At 42.1% G+C, this 22,793-nt stretch overlaps 1 long non-coding RNA gene across 6 annotated transcripts in view; it reads right to left on the bottom strand.

Moving 5' to 3' along the window:
• The window catches only part of LOC122987845, a 97,938-nt gene that overhangs the window by 68,988 nt on the left and 6,157 nt on the right, over positions 1-22,793 (bottom strand). For 3 of the 6 annotated variants that reach the window (XR_006404632.1, XR_006404633.1, XR_006404634.1), the window contains exons 3-4: positions 9,444-9,573; positions 8,979-9,090 (exon numbers count right to left, since the gene is read on the bottom strand). This is a non-coding gene — a long non-coding RNA (uncharacterized LOC122987845). Of the gene's footprint in view, positions 1-579; positions 1,645-8,978; positions 9,091-9,194; positions 9,263-9,438; positions 9,574-22,793 lie in introns of those variants that run through there. The other 3 variants (XR_006404630.1, XR_006404631.1, XR_006404629.1) reach the window with 3 other exon arrangements.

A 22,793-nucleotide genomic window follows, 5' to 3' on the forward strand; every position in this document is an offset into this window, starting at 1 on the left:
CTAGACACGCTGTGGTAGCACTTCAAACCTTTAGTAAGTCACAATAATTTGATATGATAATGATTAAAACTATCTTGAATTCAGAGTTAAATGTGTATTGTATAGTAGGTAGACAAATCCTTGTGCCACTTATGTTATAAAGCATAACACTGGGATAACATGAATTATTTTTAGATAGTTTTGAGTCCATGTTCAGTGTGAATACTTTGGACTTCCTTCAGATTCTGAGTATTCACAATAACTAAATGTCAAAAATCAGCTCTTCTCAAGTGGGGGCATTTTAAGTGGTTTGTGAATGTCTTTATCAACTTAATTGACAAAAAGTCTTTATTCTGAAGTATAGTGAATTTCTGACATAGCGCTGTTATTTTGAAGTACCATTTCCCAATGCAGAGTGATTAGCAGGTATCTACTAGGCTTTTTTCACAGCAGAAAGTTTTACTTGTCATAGTATAGAAAATACAGGTGTTAATAATATTAACAACACCTCTGTTCTATTCAGTTGTCCCAAGAAGACATGAGAGTGTGACAGTGAGCCAGCATGCACAACACCAGGACCCTGAAACCAGAGCCGCTTAATGAATTTCAGTCATCATTAATTTTATTATTTACATCTGTGCTTTTACTCATGTGACATGTCAAAGGTTCTTCCATGAAAAACACCAATTAGCAGAGAAGGAGAGGAGGTACTTACGACACAGAAAATATTAAACTTGGCTGTACGTTTTTCCCCCCAAAGAAACTTTCAGACTTGAAAATGCATATAAAAGTGTATGGTCTAATATGGACCTATTGTAAGCCAGCCTTGCTTGGGAAAAAAATGTTCTTCTCTTTACCCTCATTTCTCTTGTTATTATTAGACCTGTTAAGATGTTAAGATATTCTTTTTTTACAATACATGTTTTGGAAGCTGCAATAAGCCTGATCAGCTCCAATTTCCATAGCACATTTTTTAATGCTACTGGGTGTTTTTTTTAGCTCTAACTGCACATTGTTGTAAAAGTACTATTCACTTTGATGGCTTTAAGCAGTAAATTCACCTTTTATTTTTGTTTTCATTTTGAAAAATAAAAATATATGTCAAGTAACCCTATGCACAAGACTTATTATACAAGAAGAAATGAAAACTCGGAGGCTAGGCCAGTTGGAAACCACTGACTTACATAATAAAGCAACATTGACAAAATATCACAAATGTCACAAAAAAATGACTGAATGTTAACCAACAATTTAGTGCTTGGATTTGTCATTTAATTGAAGGGAAGATTATGTTACCTAGAACCTTCAATTAAAAGGTTGATATTTATAATTACACATCTTGTTTGGATCTTAACAGCACTATATGCACACATGGCCACACAAATATGCGTGTACACAAAATACTCCCATACACATAATTGATCACACACAAATTCCACCCCACAAACACATTCACACATGCACGCATAATATGTTTCCCATCCACACAGAAACATTTACGAGTATACATTTGTACAAAATGCGTGCATACATGCCCATACACACACACCCTGTGGGCGCTTTGGTGTGCCACCCCGCTCTCTTTCCCATGCGTGCTTGCTGTGCCCTCTGGTTGGCGGTGATTGATGACGGCCATGGGGAGGCAGATCATTTGGGTGGCCCCATCTACACAGGACGTAAATCAAATCAGCTTCGCTAATGATTCTCAGACGCTCATCTGGCAGCCACTGCCAGAACCCTATCGGGTCTTGCATGGAGGGACAGAAGTAACATCAATAAGTCCCAGAACGATTTTATTTGGCCAACTGTTTACAGAGATTGGTGTCCATTTCCTCAAAGATTTCTAGATTTCTAGGTGAAAGAAAAGCCCCTCTGTCTAGAAAAAAAATCACAGCCTTGTCATCTGTGCCATAGCACAAGTCTGAAATGGATGCATGTGTTATGTGTGGGCATGTGTGTGCAGCTCTATGGTTATGCATGTATTTAAATGTGATGCAAGGTGATGTAATGCAGCTGAACAGGAAAAAATTGCTTCACTGGAATATCCGATATCAGCTCTTCCTAGGTGTGCATCTACAGACAATCAAACAGGTATTGCTAATGCAGAGAATGAAAACCCCAGCCTCCAAATCCTCCACACTGTCTGTGAAACACTGTGTGGATCCAATCCTGTTGCTAGCTGTGATGTGATGGATAACCCTGGCAGGCGAGAGGACCTCAGCCCTCAGGCCTCCGGGGGTGACCCATTACAACTTTTCATTAAAACGTCTGTCCGATGCACCGCCTTGATTTGTCCATAATTTATGATGCCATTACAAGCTAATTAGTGCCAGGATCCCTCTGCCCTGCTCGGCATGCCAGGCCTTTCCAGTTAAGAGAGGGCACACACTGCTGGCTTTAGCTTTGTAAGTACTAGCAAAGGCTACTCTCACCAGTCATGACTTTGTTTTGCTTTTAAACTGTGGTAAATACAGTACACTGCCACATCAGAACCACTACTAGTGTATCCCAACACTGGTATTATTAACACAAAATGTGGGATCATTTTCATATAGTATAACATCACGCCAGGTGATGGTGCTAAAAGTGTGACTGAATGAATGAGTCTGTGAATCAGACATCTGTATTACAAATCACTTCACAAGCAAATAGTAGTTGGAGGATTACTTGATCCATAGATTTTTTTGCTGATGAAGGTGGAGTTTCTGTTTCTGCAAGTGATGCTCTTTTGTTCAGCCTTTGCGGCTATCACTGCTCATGCTCATAAAGACAGTACCAGTCAAAAGTTTGGACACACTTTCTCATTCAAGGGAATGGTTAAGTGTGTCCAAACTTTTGACTGGTACTGTTTGTTGAACCACTGTTAATCAGTGATGTGGAGCAACAATGCCGATATTTTATATGACAATGCTGATGTGGTCATTTAAATCTGCATTCCTTTGTCTTTACTGTTATTTGACCCGAGCAGAGGCCTTGTAAAATTTAAAATGTGCATCATCTGCATACAGAACAAATGTTTACCAGTAGCCTAGCAGAGCAGAGAGTGACTGTCCTCGGCAGCTTGTCTATAAGATTGGAGGGGAGGGGGAGGAGGGTGGTCTCATCAAAGCCAGTGCACCCATGCATGAAAGTCAATCCACTGCTTGTGTGTGTTTTATTTATTCATTAGTGACACGCGGCTTGAAAAGGAAGAAGAAAAAAGACAAGAAAGTTCCATTCAAATAAGCATGGCATCCCTAGAGCGGGATTGTAACAGAGAGAGAGAGAGGGAGAGAGAGAGAGAGAGAGAAAGAGAGAGAGAGGGAGAGAGAAGGGGGGAGAGATAAATGCGTGTGTGTGTGTGTATCTGGCTGTGTGTGGAAAACAGGGTGCAAGAGGAAAGGGAGATGAGGGAAGAGCAGAGTGGGATGACTTCTTTTAATTTGGGGAACCCCCCGGGGGAAATCGAGCCTGTGAACACGCAATTATGACAGTCATCAGTGAAGCGCGCACGTGAGAAAGTGGGGCGCCGGGCGTAAAGAGAAGGAGAAGGAGGAAATGATTTGAAGTATTATTATCATCTCAAGTCTTAGCCACCCCTCCCCCCACTGATCACTCACATACACATGCAAGTATACAAAAACACACACACACACACACACACAAACATGTAATCCACGTGCTTCATTTTGGAAATGAAAGATGTAACAAATACCCGGGTAATCTATTACAATTAAATGATGGTTTTTGGTGCGGGGGAGGAGCATGACCATCATCATTGGCCAATTATCATCTTATTATGGGTATTAAGTGGCCTCATATTAGGGTCAGCACCTTCATTTCAAGGGAGAAAATAATTGTTAACCTCTGTAATAGTGATACACAGAAACTATTTAACACACCCCAGGGGGATCTCATACGCCTCGCACACACAAACTGCGAGTGCGTAGGCTGGAAGTTCAAACCATTTTTCAACCTGCTGTGGCACTTTAGCAGATTTTTGCAACAGATACATCAATCAGTGACCAGTAGTGTCACATATTTTCTGTAAGTATATGATATGATATTTAGTTGTGTATTGTAGCCTTGCTTTTAGTGCTATGCAAGCTATTTGTAGCTTTTTTTTTGTAGCAGTGTCAGCCACCTGCTCCCACACTATTTTTTTTCCATGTGAGCTCTGATATACATTGGCTGTACTGTTAAACTGACAGTGAAATGCTGTGACAGCAATTTTAAAATTTTCCACTGTCCCCTAATTTTTTGCTCGCGAAAAACGGTGGCACTAACACAGTCGTAGTGCCATTGTCCTCTGGCACCGTTCTGCTAATTTTGTGGGTCACAACAAACCCATTTGCATCATGGCGAGGCAAGGAAAGCCAAGTTTATTTGTATAGCACATTTCTTACACAAGGGAAATTAAAGGTGTTTAACATGATGCATTCAAACGTTAAAAAAAGTAAAAAAAATGGCATAAAACATTAAAATGCAGATTTTTTAAAGAATAGAAACCTTAAAAGAAATACAAAAAGTGAAGAACATAGACATAGATACAGGACAGGTAAAGATGTAAGGGCAAGATGGTTAATGAGCAGTACTTGGTTAAGGTTTAGTCAAAACCAGTGCAGATAAAAGTTTTAACCTGGATTTAAAGATTGGAGCAAGTCTAATATCATCTGGAAGTTTGTTCCAGCTCTGTGGTGCTCAGTAACTGAATGCTTCTTCTTCTTCTTGCCATTAGGGCTGAACTTTTATTAAGCAGAAATGCCAACCACTCTATGGTTACTGCTTCTCAAATATGAGGATTTTTGGCTTTTTTCTGTTTCACACCATTGTTAATGGAATATCTTCAGGTTTTGGACTGTTGGTCGGACATAAGACATTTGAAGACATCATCTTAGACTATGAAAAAGTATGACGGACCTTTTTCACTATTTATGACATACATGTAACAAAAGTTGCACTCCGCCAAATCGGACACAATCTAGAGAGACATACTATCAATAACAAAGGAGATAAAATTAACTTTTTGGGGTTGAGAATTCAATATTGCTGAACACATAACTAAGGTAAAAAATTCTCACTAGACTGAACCAGAATGTTTTTAAAAATAATCACATCTTTGACTCATGGAAAAGTGCAATAAACTTGTAGGAGTTTGAGATTTGGCAGCCTCTTTAAAAGTTGATTCCCTTTCAAAACAGTGTAAGCGATGAAAATTGGAAATCCTCTAAGGATATATGCAGCGCTGCACTTCCCCTCAACGGTCCACAAGAGGAGACAAGAGACTCAGTAAAGTGTGTTTTCCAATAACTTTTTCTTTTGAGTCAGGTAAAAACTAAATCCATTTACCTTGTAGATAACAGTCAATTTTATATGAATGACTCTCCTAAGTCAACCTGGGGTATATGATTTTAGGAAATCGCTATTTGCAAATAACTTTCAATTCCTTTCCAGCTTAAATCAAGTTTTTCAGAAAATTCTCTTTGTGGTATATTGCATCTGGCTGAGTGGCCTTTATTGCGCTGGCTCTCAGGTGGGCTTTTATATGGGAAGGCCGGACCCCGGGGTCCTGTGTCGCCTCTGGCTTATATTAAGACAGACACCGAAGTGACGATCTCCCCCAATAGCCTGACTCTCTCACTCAGCGATTCCTCTAAGTGAGTTACCTGTCTAGGAAGGTGGCTTAGATAGAATGAAACACTCACTTGTCACTTTTATTAACCCTCTTATACCCCCTTTCCCCCACCCAACACCCCCAACACCCCCACCCCCCCACCAAACCCCACAACCTCGTACTATCGCTCTAACCCTCTATTCCCACCTAACAAAATCCCTATCTTTCTTTTCTTTTCTCCCCTACATTAACCCGCAATTCTCCCTATCACACCCCCTAAAGCCAAAATCATCTCCGTTTTGCATAATGCTCCACTTAAACTGATAGCAGTGACATGAGCAGGAGGGCACTGGGAGTGAGATGGAGAGAATGGGGAAGTGATGAAGCTTTGTCCTCTCTCGCTCTCACTCACTCACACTCTGTCTCTCTCCCTTTGCGGCTGGCTGTATATGGAATCAGCTTTGTGTCAATCTCGTGAAAATGTGAGAAAATAGTAAAAAAAAAAAAAAAAATCCCATCAAAATTTTAAAGAGCTCTGTAGGTGATGACTTCAGATTGCTTGTTTTGTCCAACCAACAGTCTGAAACCAAAAAGGTATTCAAATTATGATATAAAACAGAGAAAAGAAGCAAATCCTGACATTTGAGAAGCTGAAACCAGAAAATGTTTGTAATTTTTGCTTGATTGTTTTATAATTGTTTTATTAATTTCCTGTCTATTGACTTCTCATGTAAATGATCATTTCATTTGTGATTTTTTAACTCAGCAGTTAAAGTTTGTGGATGTATTCACTTTCAAGACTATTCCATATTTAAACCACCCTTAAATACTCAATAAAAATGAAACACTATCTTGTAACACATGGACAATGTGTTATCATGAATCAGAATCACTTTGACGACTTAATAGACCTACCGCCTTACATCACATCTCCTCTTGCTTCCAAGAACCACACTTGACTAACAAAAGCCAGTGGTTGAAGGGAGTAAAGCTTATTAGATGGATGGGCAGGGTATACTATGTACTGTGTGTGTATTTGTGTGTCTGTGTGTGTGCTGACAAGGAAGAGGAGGGGTGGTGAAGTGAGTATATGGCTTCATGAGAGCAGGCCTAGTGGGGGACTACATTAGGAAGGGGTTGTGTCCTGCTCATGGGACAAGGACCAACTGCGACCTTGTGGATAATAACTGCCACCAGGGGTCACAGCTATGGAATCAGATTTCTGTCAATACCAAGCCGGTACTTCCGGGTCTGAAAAGTGAAGCCACCACCGAAGTGCCTTAAACCTGCGTTCTCTCTAATGGCCATCAGGGGGCAACTCCACTGGCTCCAAAAAGAAATCCGATTGTATAGAAGTATTTGGGAAAATAACCCTATTTGTCACTTGATTTATTACCTCAGTTTCCTAATGAGTTTATGGTCTCAATTGCTAGTTTCAAGTCTTCAATACAGCATGATGTTCATTTTGTAAATTATGGTCCCATTAAATTTAAATTTGACAATAAAGCAGGGTATGCTATATGGCATGGCTACGTAGCCGTCACTATTTGAGTATGTTTTCAGTTCATGAAAGTTAATTGCAAAAATTTGGTCACCTAAAAGTCTTGTTCAGCATTTGGTTGTTCTAAACGACCCTCTAAGGAGTCGGATGTTCAGATTTTTCAGTAAGTACATTTTGTTTTAATGGTCTTAAGCCCGTTTTTCACTAGCGAAGATTATCATTAGCATTATCACAGTTAACGATAGACTGTAAATGCACCGTGCTAACCAAGCTACCGGCTAGCGTTATGGTCAGTTCCACCCTCTCATCCAAATATGGTCACTTCTTATAACTTCTGGCTCCAAAAAGCCAAGATGGCGACAGTCAAAATGCCAAACTCAAGGCTTCAAAACAAACCAACGGTTGACGTCGCAGTGGCTACACCCATAATTTTTATACAGTCTATGGTCAGTACAATCAAACAAAATTTCTTAAATATCAAACAAAAATTAGAATTTGAAAGAGAATAAAACTCACTGAAGCAAAAAAAATTGTCATTTCAAAAGTAAAATGTATAACTTGCAAACAAATTACCTGTGTAATTGTGTAAACTTACTTTTTTGATAATATGTCCTTTTGTTTACAGTTCCCTCGGCTTCTTTCTCACTGATTAGACTTTTGCCCTCATTGTCAGCTTTGCGGTAATGCTGCCAGCTCTCTCGTTTGCACTGCCTGACTGTTATGTGTGGGCAGGTTTTTTTCCCCATTGGCTGATGAGGTTTGAGTAACAGCTTAGTCCCCAAGACATTGTTTTGGGGGACAAAGACACCCCTAAACAGTGGCAATGCGCATTCACTACCCACTAAACTTAACTTAATTCCTAAAAGATCAATAAAGTGTAAGTACTGATCATATATGTTATCTGTGCTGTACTAGACATTTTGTGTTTTGTTGTGTTTTTTTAGAAGTAAAGCTAAGCTTTGCTAAGTAAGTTAGCTTTTACCTTATTAACGTTAGCTAACTTGCCATCTATTGGGGCTGGGTGATTAATCAAATTTTAATTTCAATTACAATTTTGGCTTCTAACAATTATGAAAACAGGATAATTGAGATGAAATGATAATTGTGCTGCTTCCGTTTCACTATGATGCTCTCGTTTTGTCTTGTGTTATATATCCAGCGCATCGTGTGCTGAAGCAGGTGGACAGCGCAGTGAGATACAGACAAGCAGGACGGAGCTCTTCCTCACAGGCGAATGTGTCTGAATATAACAAACAGTCAAACGTTCAGCAGTGGAAACTGACTTATTTAGACATCTACAGGCTACTTTGTTCTAGTTTCAGTCAGACTTTGGATGCTATTATTTTAGATACAAGGATGCTTCGCTCCGTTTAATGATCTCTCCTTTCATCCAGCCGCTCAGCGCCGTGCTTTGGCTGCAGTCTGTTATTGTGCACATGCTTACTTGTAAAAAAGCTGATTAGAAACCTAGTCACATGTATACATAGCAGAGAAATCAATGTTTTCCAGGGAGTAAAATCTACCTGTAAAAACCAGATGTCTCTAATCCCATACTCCGATTATAAAAAGCAGGTTACTCCTTCACATGACAGTTAAGAAAATCAGCTTCTGGAGAAAACCGACTGTAACCTGGTTACTCGAGTGCATGTAAACACACTGCAGGATAATAAAAGTCAATGATCTCTGTCAAACCTCTCACTTCTCAAAGTACCATAATGAATTATTATTATAGTAGGCTATAGATCACTCTCCACACAACATGCATCTTAACAATCAAGTATGTATGAGAGAGAGAGAGAGAGAGAGAGAGAGAGAGAGAGAGAGAGAGAGCGAGAGAGAGAGAGAGAGAGAGAGAGAGAGAGAGAGAGTTAATTAAGTTAATTGTAAGACAAAATATATTCATACCAGGACAATGATCCATGCTGCATTCTTATTCTGCAGTTTCAGAAGGAGCAGGTTGATTTGGCGGTGTGTTTACCATGTCATCTCTCCTCCTTTGCCTACCAAAAAGGAGTACCTAAAGTAAAAACAAAAGTAATGTACAATTAAGACTGATCATGGCAAAGAGAAAAACAAATTTAAAAACAACTAAGGAGTGAAGGCCTAATTATTTGAACCTACAGGTTTCTGGCTTTGTTTTGTGTATACAAACACAAAGGGCACAAAATCAGGACTACCCAATGCCTCACCTGCAAATAAAACACACACACACACACACACACTCTTCATTGTTTACTAGCCAAATCTAATACCAGCTAACACTGGTTATCAAACATTAGCTACATTAGATTATTAGTCTATATCTTACAGACAATTGTTAATGTAAACCAGGCTTTGCAGTGAAATCAAAGAGCAGATAGATAACTTTACCTGATGATAAAATGGGTGCTACAAATGTCAGTCCAGTGGTAGTCAACACGTTTAATAGCCTGCAGACATAGACACCACCGGTTGCTCTAAAACAGTCGTGATCCTGTCAGAACTCCGTTGAACTTGAGTCCTGTGAGAGAGATTTAAATAGTGGTTATCATTTGATGTACTTCTTGTATATATTATACATGTTACACAAAAGGTGTTCTTAAAAAAGTGCTCAGTGTTAGTTTATTATTACACCTACATTATTCCAAATACTTTCATGTGTCTGTGTCTATTTAAACTTAGCTCCTTGCTGTGTAAAATGAGACAGTTGATTGTTTAAGTTAGTTTATGTTGTTTTCTGAGCCAGTGATAGGACAAATCATAGTTATGTAGATTTCTATGTCTCTTTAATGTGTTGATCTGACAAACCTTTAGAGGATAGTGTTGTTTGTTCTTCAATTCAGTGTGATGGCAATGTCACTTTGTGATGCTGTTTTGGTACACACCTGTGTGCTGTCATTCTGACATAAATTGTCATGAAGACATTCTTTTCCTAGACTAGTTGAACTCTTGACCGTTGTTTCTATCTGAGGAATGTCCACTAACCTGTAAGATATTATAGATATTTTCAGATCCTGTACAAGGGTACTTAACTTCCTGAGCGCCAACTTGTCAGAGAGAGAAAAGGTAACTAGGTGGTATGTATTCTCTGTCTCTCAAAAAGATGATGCATTGTACTTCTGATTGTATTATTTGATTACATTATTTCATAACCTGACAATGCTCTCTTTGTGTGTTTATTGAATGATTAAGCAATTCTCCTCAATAGTCCGTTGTTGTCGATTCTGACAACCGAACACACAACAACCAGACATTTTGATACTGGTAACGGTTTTAATTCGATGTTTAAAGCTTGCTAACTTGTCCAGATGGCTGGGGCAAAACGCCACTTCCGTTGCAAACATGCACACGCATATTTTTGATGACATCGGCTGTAAAAACGTCTATGGGACAACTCCATTAGGTAAGACCTCACTCAGCCTCCACTGATTCCCATGGCAAATTAGCACGTTTTTGAAAAAAAGCTATCACATGCACTTACATATCTAACCAAAAATTTAAACAGGCCCTTATGGTCAGACCCATGCGTCCGTTTGCATGTGTGCCCCTTCATGCACAAGTGCACACACACACAGTACACTAACAGTGAACCTACTTAGCTAACAATCGTTATAGGTAGCAAGTTTGCTAACATTAATTAGCTAACTTACGCAGCGAAGCTTAGCTTTACTTTTAACATCAAAACGTCTAGTACAGCACAGACAACATATATGATGAATATTTACACTTTATTGATTTTGTAGGAATCCAGTTAAGTTTAGTGGGTACTGACTGCTCAGTGTCGCTGTTTAGGGTGTCTGTGTCCGCCAAAACTGCTTGCTGCACTGAGCAATGTTTTGAGCACTAAGCTGTCACTTCAAAATCAGTCAATGGGGATGTACCCCTTAAAAAAAAATGTGCTCACACGAGAGGTTTATGTCAGAAATTGAGATGACTTTTTATTTTTACTTCAGAGAGTTTTATTCTCTCTCAAATTCAAATTTTTGTTTGATGTTTGAAGTTTTGTTTGATTATATTGACAGAAATCTGATTCCATAGCTGTGACCCCTGGTGGCAGTTATTATCCACAAGGTCGCAGTTGGTCCCTTGTCCCATGAGCAGGACACAACCCCTTCCTAATGTAGTCCCCCACTAGGCCTGCTCCCATGAAGCCATATACTCACTTCACCACCCCTCCTCTTCCTCTTCAGCACACACACAGACACACACGGTACACAGTATACCCTGCCCATCCATCTAGTGAGCTTTACTCCCTTCAACCACTGGCTTGTGCTAGTCAAGTGTGGTTCCTGGAAGCAAAAGGAAATGTGTTGTAAGGCGGGAGGTCTATTATGTCGTCAAAGTGATTTTGATTTATGATATAAGACATTATCCGTGTGTTATAAGATAGTGTTTCATTTTTATTGCGTATTTAAGGGTGGTTTAAATGTGGAATAGTCCTGAAAGTGAATACATCTACAACTATTGATTAAAAAAAAAAAAAAAAAAAATCAAGAATGAAATGATCATTTACATGACAAGTCAAAAGACAGTAAATTAAGCAATTTCAAAAATAGATTAATTATGTAAGTCAAGCAAAAATGCAGATTAAACTACTTATTAATTAATCAAAAAATTAGCAAATTGATTTTTAATTAAAAAGCAATGACAACAACGTAACTTTAATGTCAACTGTCTATTTTCTCTTGATCAGATGGTGCTGCCTTAGTCATGAATATTGAGCATTATGTAAGTTTCTGGGGATGAGAGCATCTGCCAGATAAATGTGAATAATAATATCTGCAAATTTTAGGGGGATATACAAGATTTTCACCAAGCCGCAGCATTTTGCATATACACAAATGACACTGTCGATTCTAAATGAACTTATCCCAGCTGTCAAAATTCATTCAGTTTACGTATACGATATTAACAAGAAATAATGCGGGAATCTGAAAAGAGACTTTTCAAAGATTTCAGAGAGAAAACAATGAAAGAGACTAGGACTTTTGACATCTCTATCTATCTTTCCTCGTGTGACATGTTCTTAAATATTCCAATCGAGAAGTGGGCAGAGACACAACACAACCTCATGAATTCAAATGGCGGATGCCCGGAATGCCAATGGTTTCAGTCTTTCCTGCTGCTACCAATTTATATTTTCCATATGGGTCCTTAAACGACAAATGGAAGTCAGTCCGTGCCCTTCTATCCCTCCCTGCTTCCCCCCTGGGGACAAAGGCGGTCAAAAGTCAAGGAAATTCTGATTCCTCAGCACAGCACACCAAGGGCACCTAAACACAAACCAAACAGCTCCCACAATGCCTCGGTGTTGGCAAACTTGGACTCCCTCCCTCAGAGATCTGCTAGTATTCTAAATGGTAATTATTACACACACACACACACACACACACACTCGCGGGTGTGCATACACACTACCTGGACTGTACAGATGAGATGCAAAAGACAAAGAGGAGAAAGGGAGGAGTTCAGGGAGAGGCAGAAAAGAAAATGAGGTGTAGTAAGAAAAAATGGAGGAAGTGTAGCAAACCAGAAAAAAAGTGGGAATGCAAGAAAAAAAAAAAAAAGTGGTGGATATGTAAATGTGGAGTCAGAGAGTTCAGGAGGAGAGAGGAGGTATAATGTGCTGAGCTGACCTGGGGGCCGCGGGGCTGAGTGTCCAGGGGCCAGTGGGGGACGGTGGCCAGATCTCAGTGGTTATCATTATGTTGAGGGGGAGGTCTTCGCCGTCCTTCTCTCAATCCCTCCCCCCCCTTCTATCTCAGACTCCATTTCTCTCCCAGGGCAAAGGTGAGGCGGCCTGGGGAGTGGTGGAAGGTGAAGGGTAACACGGGGCGGGCGCGGGGTCGGTGGCTGTCGTTAGCGATGCAGCTTGACCTGCTCACCCATAACTTGAAGTTTTACTCCCCAAGTTTCTTCTTTTTTTTTTTTTTGTGACACACTGTCTCGTTCTCTCACCGCTGCAAGACCAAGCCGGGATAGATAAAAAGTCCCCTCCTGAATTTTAATAGGTGAAAATGTTTCATTGAGGGAACTTATTGGGGGAAGTTTGCCAAAAAGTCTTGGATAGAATCAAAAACAGAAATAAAATAAGATGATGAATTGAATCAGATTCATTTGAAAGGGAAATGTTATGCAATTTTATCTATGTATCTCTGCGCACTATACAAATATAATAAGGATGCACGATAATATCTGTACATCATCGGTATCGGCCAATAAAGGCTTTAAAATGAAATATTGGCATCGGCCCGAGATGAACATTTTTGCCAATTCGTCATCTTCTCTTCTGCTGCCTGGCTGTGCTTCCCTCTGCGCACTGTTTCACCTTGGCGATCCCGGTGCTTCCTCCGCAGGCTCAACTTCATTCAGCTGCCCAACAGACCCGCTGCTTCTTCTCGCTTTAACCTGAATAACAAACCGGGGGTCAGTGCTCTGGTTGGATCCACACAGAGAGCCGGGGCTAGCTGGAGGGCTAGCGGAGACTAGCTGGCTGTGCTTCCCTCTGGCTATGTTGCGGCTAACACTCTGCTAGCCTTCAAGCTAGCCCTAGGAAAACACCTCAGCTGACAGGATGTACCACTCTGTTTGAAAAAAAACTGCTTCGTTTTGGATTATAACGACGGTTGGGAACCAGCGTATTAGGTGCATTACCACCACCTTCTGCTTAAGAGTGTGGGTCAGAGATTAAATCCTATCCTGTCTGTCTAATAAACTCGAAGAAAACTCTACTACTTGACCCGCATTGGCAGGTTCCTTTAAGTTTTAATGCTGAGCTCCTGAACTCCAGTCTTTTTGTTCGTCCTTATTCGTTCTTTATTCATATATTGTCTTTCTGGATCATACTTTATTATACATGCATAATAGTCTCCTGAAAAAAATATGAGCATATATTGGTATCAGCATCGACAATCGGCCAAAATGAGTCGGTATATCAGTTATTGGCAAAAAAATCCATTATCGTGCATCCCTAAAATATAGTATAATTTCATCTTTGAAGAGAACATGTGATGAGTCCTATGGTTTTTTGCAGCTACAGAAGTTCAGTAAACGATTCGAGATTAAATTAATCTTATTTCATCTCATCCAGGTTTCTAGTGCCAGATGATTCTACAGATTCTAGAGGTTGTAAAAAAAGGAGGCAGAAAAGAGAGAAGACAGGAGTTCAAGTGGGAGATGAGAAGGTAGAAGGACCCTTACACCTTAGATCTATGAGATCAAACATACACACACACACACATGCCTGTCTAAAACACATGGCACTTTCCACAGATTAGAAATCATCTCAGTTTACAAAAGCTTTGCTCCACAAAAGGTGTTCTTTTCACAGAGGCAAGGCCGCCAGGCGCAAAGAAGAGCCCCAGGCCCTTTCATTGTCAGCTCTTTCTTTTCTTTTCTTTGCCGCCAACAATACCACCCTCTTTATCAGCGCAATTACAGCACAAACAGACTCATCATTGGCCCAACTGTCCTCTCCTCTCGCCTCCATTTCCACAAGCAACCTAATTAGTCCTAAAGAGAGAAAAGCCGATGAGCAGAGAAGAGTAGAGAGGCAGAGAGAGAAAAGACCAGCTATCATGTCCATTTGTGTGTGTTTGGAACAGCAATTGTATTGTGTGCCTGTGTATGACTGTATTTTTTCCCCTCTCTGTTTTTCCCCTTTCTTTTTTTTTTTGTTGTTGTCCTCACTCTTTCTATCTCCTTTTTTTCCAGAGAAAGAAAGCCTTCAAAGGAGCGATTGTGCGGAGCGGCTGAAGTGGTCTGTTGGTAAGCGGACAGCAGAGCAACACAACAAACATGGCTGGCACTAATCAGGGCCCCGGCTAATGTAAACAATGTCATTTTTTGCCCTTAATGAGCCAATTTTCCACAGATACGAGAGGGCTAACAATTGGGGCAGCGCCTTTGATGTGATTCATCTGAAGGTTTGTTTGTGATCGCTTGGCACTTTTTGTTGGAAGCCCTGCGCCCAGCTGCTTTCATCTACCCCTGAAAAGGGAGAGCCACGACTCACTTGGGTACAGAGGGGGGGTGGGGGGGAATAAAAATAATAATTTTCTTTTCTTTCCCTTTTTTTTTTTTTTTTTTTTTTTTAAAAAGACAACCACCCTCCCCCCTTTTATTATAAACTAGTCCTAATCAGCTGACCAGCCTCCTCCTTCTGGTCTCCCTCCCCTTTAGCCACACATACACACACACACACACACTTCTGTGAACACGCATACATATACAAGAGCGAAGGAGCATCGTCCAGGAGGGATAAAAAAAAAAAAAAAAAACGAGCATCGTTCGTGCCGGGTGTCTATAGCGATCAAATAGCGAACTCATTAAAAGGCGCCCTGGTGTGCGAGCGGTGGACACTGACAGGGCCTTCATTAACATGGTGCTGACAAAAGGTGAGACAGACCAAAGAGGCAGCCGGCGGGCCAGGTGTGTGTGCCGCGGCGCCTTTCAAGATGGCACCATAGCCAGAGGCAGGCGGGCTGGCAAGCACACTCCATCAAATGGCATACTGACCAAGAACAAGCTTGTTCTGGTGAGAGAGAAACACAGAGAGAGAGAGAGAGAGAGAGTCTGATAGAGAGATAAAGTGTTTTTCTGTGCAAACTTAATCCTCCAAACTTCAAGTCGAGCTAATCCTGTCATATTCCTTACAAGCAAAGATCCATTTCATGAAGCAGATCACAAAAGCAAGGCTCTCCAATAAGTTCCTGGATCAGTAAAACACGTCTTGTGCTGATTATCATAATAAAGTGAACTCTTCAAAGTTCAGAAAAAGGCCACAAGAACACACAAATAACAAAACAAGAAAGGGGAGAGAGGGAGGGATATTGATGCAATGAAGGTAGTCAAAGGTAGCGACCCAAAGGCAATACATCGCCTCATGTCCAGGCCTATTCCAATCAATCACTGGAGCTGAAGTGAAGTCAACTCCAGGCTAGTCAGTCAGCCAGGCCCCCATTTCAAGCACATATATACATACACACATACACAAACACACACACACACACACACACACACCTCTGCCTGCCTCTCTGGCCATGAGTCAGGGGCCCTCTGGGGCCAACCACAAACACACACACATAAACACACACCCTGCACCTGCTGGGCCCTGCAGTTACCAGCTGTCAACTCCACGTGTTCTGTGCCGTCTGTTTAGTGTGTGTGTGTGTGTGTGAGTGTGTGTGTGTGTGTGTGTAAAGAGTAAAGGGTTGCAGCAAAGTTATACACCTCAGCTGGGCCATGAACAGAGAGGATGGAAATGATAAGGGACCTTCAAGGACATTTACCTGCATCCCACAAATGTTCAAATCCAAACCATCTACAAACAGCAGCATGTTTTTGTTTGACAATTGTTGATTTTTGTGTTTATTAAATGGATATGAGCAGTTTTGTTAACCCATAGAAGACCATCGAATCCTTAAATCAAAGCAGACATTTTGAGATTTTAATGACAATAGCAACCTGTACATACTGGAAAACCTTTTAAAGATTAGGGCAAAGGGATATTAAACTGTTAAACTCCAATTAGACAATTAATTTATTAGTTGCTTGGCAGAATATTGTCAACATCAAGCAAAAATGTCAAACAGTGGCTGGTTCCTGCTCCTCAGATGTAGGGATTTGCTGTTTTTCTTTGTTTTAATTCATTGTAAACTGACTAAACTTTGATTTTGGACTGTTGGTCGGGCAAAACAAGCTATTTAAAGACTTCTCTGGGCACTGGGATTTAGGGTGCCTGGGGGTTTGAAGCTCTGACCATGAACCGCAACGTCCCTAATTGTGAGTCTGACCAGCTGACCTTTGTTGCATATCATTTCTCCCTCGTTTCCTGTCACCTTTCTACCATCGACTATATAATAAAAAATATCAATTGTCCCCAAAAAACTGTAAAAACTTGTAATGTGCATGTTTTCAGATATTTTACAGACTAAACAATATATATCTTAAATAATTTATTACCACTTTGCAGCCTTACATCACTGCTGTTACTACATGATATGATACTACATGATATACAGTAAAAAAAGTGCAAACTAACAACTGATGCACCCAGGAACAGAACAAATAACTATTAACCAGTAAAATGGATCGTTTTGGTGGAAAAATAAGACACATTATAGTGTTTACCTCTAGGGCATGACCTTAATCCTGAGCTCCTTCCCCACCTCTGTAAGGGACAGAGAGATAGGAAGCCAGGCTCAGGCAACAATGAAAAACATGTCTAGTTTGGGGGGGGAGGAATCAATAATGTGTTGTGATGTGAAACTGATTCCCCACTGGATTTCGCCGTGCTCTGTGCAAGCCTATTCTCTGTGTGGCCCTGAGGTAAATAGTGTACTTTGTTACAGTGTGTAGCAGTAAGCCTTGGAGACCTGTGCGCCGATTAAGCCGTACTGGAGCACATTAGCCCAGGCCATGTCATGGCAGGCTGAAACAGGCATGGCATGGAAGGGAAAAAGGATGAAGAGAGAGAGACCACCAGAGGGAAAGAAAGGGATCAAAAGAGAATAAAATGAAAGAAAAACCGGATGCAAGGGCAAGGAGAGGAGAGAAAATGTGAGGGGAGGAGTACAAAAGGAATAGAGAAAGCATAAGAGAGGGAAAAAAAAGTGACAGAGAGAGAAGAAAGAGCGACAGAAATGACATTTGTGTGACTTCGTGTCATACAGAGCTTGTGCGTGCATCATCATCATCACACGAGGCGTCATTCCTACACAGATGCATTCTCACGTACCGAGAAATGTGTAGCAAACCCAAGACGCTTCATGGTGTCACTGCTGACAGTAAAGAGAAAGACAGTAGGGATGGCTAACAGGAGTGATAGAAGGGTGGAGGAGGATGAGAGGAGGAAAAGAAACAGGACAGGGGTGGAAGAGAGTGACAAATTCCCTGCTGATGACTATTTACAGGCTATTCCCCCTCACTGCAGAAACCTGAAGCCTCAACCCCCTTTCTCATTTTCTCCTCTTTATTTATCCCTCTGTGGTAAATTTGTCACTTTTGCATAATCGTGCTATACACTGGTGTGGAGTGGTGTGAGGTGCTGGTGGAAGTGGGACGGCAAGATGAGCAGCCCAAGGTGTGATGGAGAAAGTGGGGAGGGTAATGGAAGGGAGGACAGAGAGGAGTTGATAGTGGCAATTCCTTCTTCAATCTCTGAGGGAGGAAAAAAAAAATATATCTGACCATCTTCCTAACCACCATCACCCCCCCCAACCCCCTCTCTTGTTCTGTCCCCCTTTGCCCCCTGTCACCCACCTCTCCCCTCCATCCCTCCCTCTTGTACACCACCCCTCCTCTCTTTTACTCTCTTCTTTCTCTCCTATGCCCACCCCTCCACATACCCCCCCCCCCCTTGTCTCTCCAGGAGGCAGTTGTCAATCAAGTGCGTCTCCCACAATCCCTCTGGAGCTCATTGTGCCCGCGGTCGCTGGCGGAGGCAGGCGTTGCGAGGCGGCGGAGAGCCGCAGATGGAGGGAGCGCTGTCAATCATTGTCACTAATTATTAATTTCTGTCACTCAGGCCCCCGTGGCAGCCACATAGCGGGGGCCTCTCACTCTCCGTCTCTCTCCCTTCCTTCTCCATCCTCCTCCTCCTCTCCACTCATTCAGCGAGTCGGTCTGCATTCCCCCTGTCCCTCCCATGTTCGGTCCCTCTCTGCCTCCCTTGTCCCTCGTTAAAGTCTCTGCCTCTCCTTCGCCTTTGCCTCTTTCGTTCGGGTCGCCTGTTGTTTCCATTTCTCCTTCCTCTCGCTCTCTTTCACGCTGCAGTCCATACTCTCTCCTCTCTCTCTATCTCGCCACTCCCAGGGTGAGTTGATTTGGTATGCCACCCCAGCCGCAAAAAGTTCAACCTTTCATTATGTGGTGCACGTGCACTCAGAACTGCCCCCTCTCCCCTCCTCTCCTCTCCTCTCCCATCACCAGGTCAGTCCCCTTGACTCTCTGCTCCCTTTTAATTGTATTCTGCCCTCCACCCCTCTCAGCCTCTCGTTTTCCCCATCTGACCCCCCCCTCCAACGCACCGCGTCCGACTTCTCCTCTAATTCCTGAAGAATCCCAAAAAGACATTAAAAGGACCTGCTCAGCTTCTTTTTTTAAAAAAAAAAAAAACAAAGACTAGCCAGGTCTCTGCAAGGTTCTGATTTGATTCGGTGAACTTGGTGTTTTCAATTTGCACACTGCCTGTGATGTCACTGTGATGGCGGCTAATGAGGGAGGCCTGACCCGCATGTAGTTGCGACTGAGAATGGGGCCGGTCCACTCCGCTAAGGGTTCTGATCCGCTCCCACCCTCACCTCATTACCAAAGGTGGTGGGTTGGGAAGCAAAGAAGAGAGAGATAGAGGGAGAGAGGGAACAAGTGAGAGAGTTGGTGATTAGGAGTTAGAGCACACACGCACACACACACACACACACACACACACACACACACACACGGTCATTCACATTCATGAAAACACACTGCATACACACAGGCCCACATCCAAATATTCCCATGCCATGTACGCACACACAAATGCATGCACGCTTACTTATACTAACTCACACACACACGCACATCTACGTCACATCATTATACACACAATCAGGTGCATTCATCTAATAATATGCCCACATAAGCATTTTAAGTAACACACACGTACACATAAACACACACATGCAGCATCTCTTATTGTATACACACTCATTTACACACACACACACACACACACGTCAAATAACACCTGCACACTTTTTGCAGTCACATTTTGCAGCTCACTTACATAAACACACAAATGCAGTCACTGTCCCTTAAATTTACACACATGCACATGATATCATATACACACAGTCAGGTGTACACACTCTCTTCAAAACACACACTCTACACACACACACTATATACATCTCCTCCCCCGTCTCCACCAGGATTACTATTCGCAACAGACCTATGCTACTCTAATGAGGGGCCAAGGAACAGGCCAGCTGGACACCACTGATCCCTCACCTCCCTCCTCCTTCCATCACTCCATCTATACCTCTCTCCATCCACCCATCCACCCACACACACACACCCCCCCCCCCCCCCCACAAGCCCTTGCATGCCCCACAGTCCTGCTCTGCATACAGCCATTAGCACCCCTCTACCCCTAACCTTCTGTCTCTCTCTGCACCCACCAGCCCCTCCTGCACCCTCCCTCTATCCCTCCTTCCCTCCCTCCCTCCCTCCCTCCTAGTCCCTGTCTGCCTTCTTTCCTCCGTCTACTCTCCTTCCTGTCGCTCTCTTTTTCTCGGCACCTGTCACTTTTCCCTGTCTTTCCCATCTCTGTTGTTTCTTTTCTTTCTCTTTCTCCATCTCCTCTTTCTCATCTCCTCTTACCTGTCACTGTCTTTCTCTTCCCATCTGATTGTCTCTTTACTCCCTTTATCTACCATCCCTCTCTCCGTCGCCAGCCACCTCTCTCTCTCTCTCTTTTCCTCAGCGTGTGTGTGTGTGTGTGTGTGTTTGTGTGTGTGTCAGCATTCAGCACCTCAGTGGAGACAGGGTTTATTGGGGTAATGCATTTATCACTGCTGCAAGCCAGGGCCTCACCTCCTTCTTTGAGCCAGTGAGTAATGAAAATGGGATCACTTCTGACAACACTCTGCAACACACACAAAGACTCACACAAATGCACTCCTGCGAACACAAACACGAAAACGCATATCCATGCTTATCGTTACAAAATGCTCGGATTTAAGCACACGTGTTGATAGACAACAACACAACAACACCGGTGCAACCCTGAATCTCCAGAAATAAGCAGGCATAAAGACGCTTGCATGCATCAGTGTCTCTTTCACATGAATTGGCAATTTCTAATGAGATGGCCTTTTGTTACTGATTCTTTGTTTTTGAGAAATTGCTGTGAAAACAGTTGCTTTGTAGTTAATTGATCACTCTGGGCAGCTAATTATCAGTGCTGCTTTAATTATACAGGGATGAGAGGCACACAAGCTGGAGACTATCCATGTTAATCTGTGAGGAACAGAAATAGTTATGATATAGCCTAAATCTCAATAAACAGGAGTATTTAAATGTCCCCCTGAGTTAGATTATCTTCTCATCTGCCGAGACAGGTTTCATTTTGCTTACTTATCTATCTCTTTGGCAGGAATGAGAAATAGATCTATGGAAACTATGAAGACCTATAGAAGATCTAAAGTTGGGGTTATAGAGATGCGTAACATTTCAACAAACTCAATGTCATGCTCATATACACAGGACTTTGATCAGCTCTCTCACAGACTAGTTTAAATCATGGTTTATACTTATCGCCAAATCCTAGTCTAGTATAAAAACAATGATACATGTGCAGATTATGAACTATGCTATGGTGACAGTGTTTCTAATCTATCTCAAATATATGTTTGGTTTCTTTCAACTTATCAGCCAACATATAGAAGTATGTACCTATGATAAGCTAATGGACGATGTTTAGGTCAGGATCTATCTTTGAGTATATCACTTCAGTGCTGACAGTACTCAGCCTCAACCTGAAGTACTGCATCACGTTGCACTGGCAATTACATTTAAGAGTACACTTCTGCATATTAAATCAAACTGATTGTTTTTTTTTTCTTGGACAGCTTGTGCTACAAATGAAGCCTTAATGATCCCAACCCTTATCTGAATGCCCCTGGTTGTCTTCAATAGCCCCCGAGCCATAATATGAAACACCATCTCCATGAGTTCCATCGTTTACTGAATTAAAAATTACAAATTTCAAGTGGAATTGAGAAGCAACATATCCAACTATTTCAGCAGTAGTTTTCTAAAGAGAAAGAAAGCAGGTAGGGATCAAGTGCTAATGGCTAGGGGTGCTTGTCTAATCCCATTTGGTCTGGCAGTGTCGGGAGAGTGGGGGGAGGTCTTCACCAGTTTAAAACGATACCATCACCACAGGTATTCCAGCTAGGCTCTGATTGGCCTTGACAGAAGAAAACATCGCCGCAGCAAACAACTCAAGCACCTCCCACTACATCAAACTCGAGAGGACAAGGTCAGATCAGCAGCGACATAAAGTTTAATCTTAGAAAACAAACTTCTATTCAAACTGCACCCTTAAACGCAGTGTATCGTAGCAGAGGAGAGCGTTGCTAATACACCAAGTGGTGCGTGGAGAGCCTAAGTCAAAGGACTGCTGACTAATGTGCCGAAATGGCTGGAAATACTCTGTGGTATTGCAGATGGCAGAGGTATTTGTTATTCATATGGCCCTCAAGGTGCATCCACAAGGCTTGCGTGAAAGTGTGTGTCTGCATGTGCATGTGTGGATGTCTATGTGTGTATGCTTTTGTGTGTGTGTGCTGCATCCACACTGCTGAGGATGCCATTAATGCTTGCTGCTGATCGCCCTCCCACATTTAAATAACAATAGTGCAGTCAGAGAAAGCATCGGTGTGAATCCAACCCGCAAAACACCCAGGAGCTGCAGGCCCCACTCCCGCTGTGTGTGTGTGTGTGTGTGTGTGTGTGCTTATGTGTGTGTGTGTGTGTGTGCGTGTGCGTGCATGTTTGTGTATATGTGTGAGTTAAGGTGCACTCGCTTGCGCTCGAACATCCACACACATGTGAGCCTGAGAAAAGATAGTAAGACAGACACAGGGAAGGGGAGAGAGTAAGACAGCAAGGGAGAGAGAGTGAGGAAGGCTGCAGCGGAGACTAAAATACACGTAGTCCCTGTGTTGTGCAGATAGGTTATGTGATGAGAAA

The sequence above is a fragment of the Thunnus albacares genome, chromosome 8 (assembly GCF_914725855.1).
Source record: "Thunnus albacares chromosome 8, fThuAlb1.1, whole genome shotgun sequence".
Taxonomy (NCBI): domain Eukaryota; kingdom Metazoa; phylum Chordata; class Actinopteri; order Scombriformes; family Scombridae; genus Thunnus; species Thunnus albacares.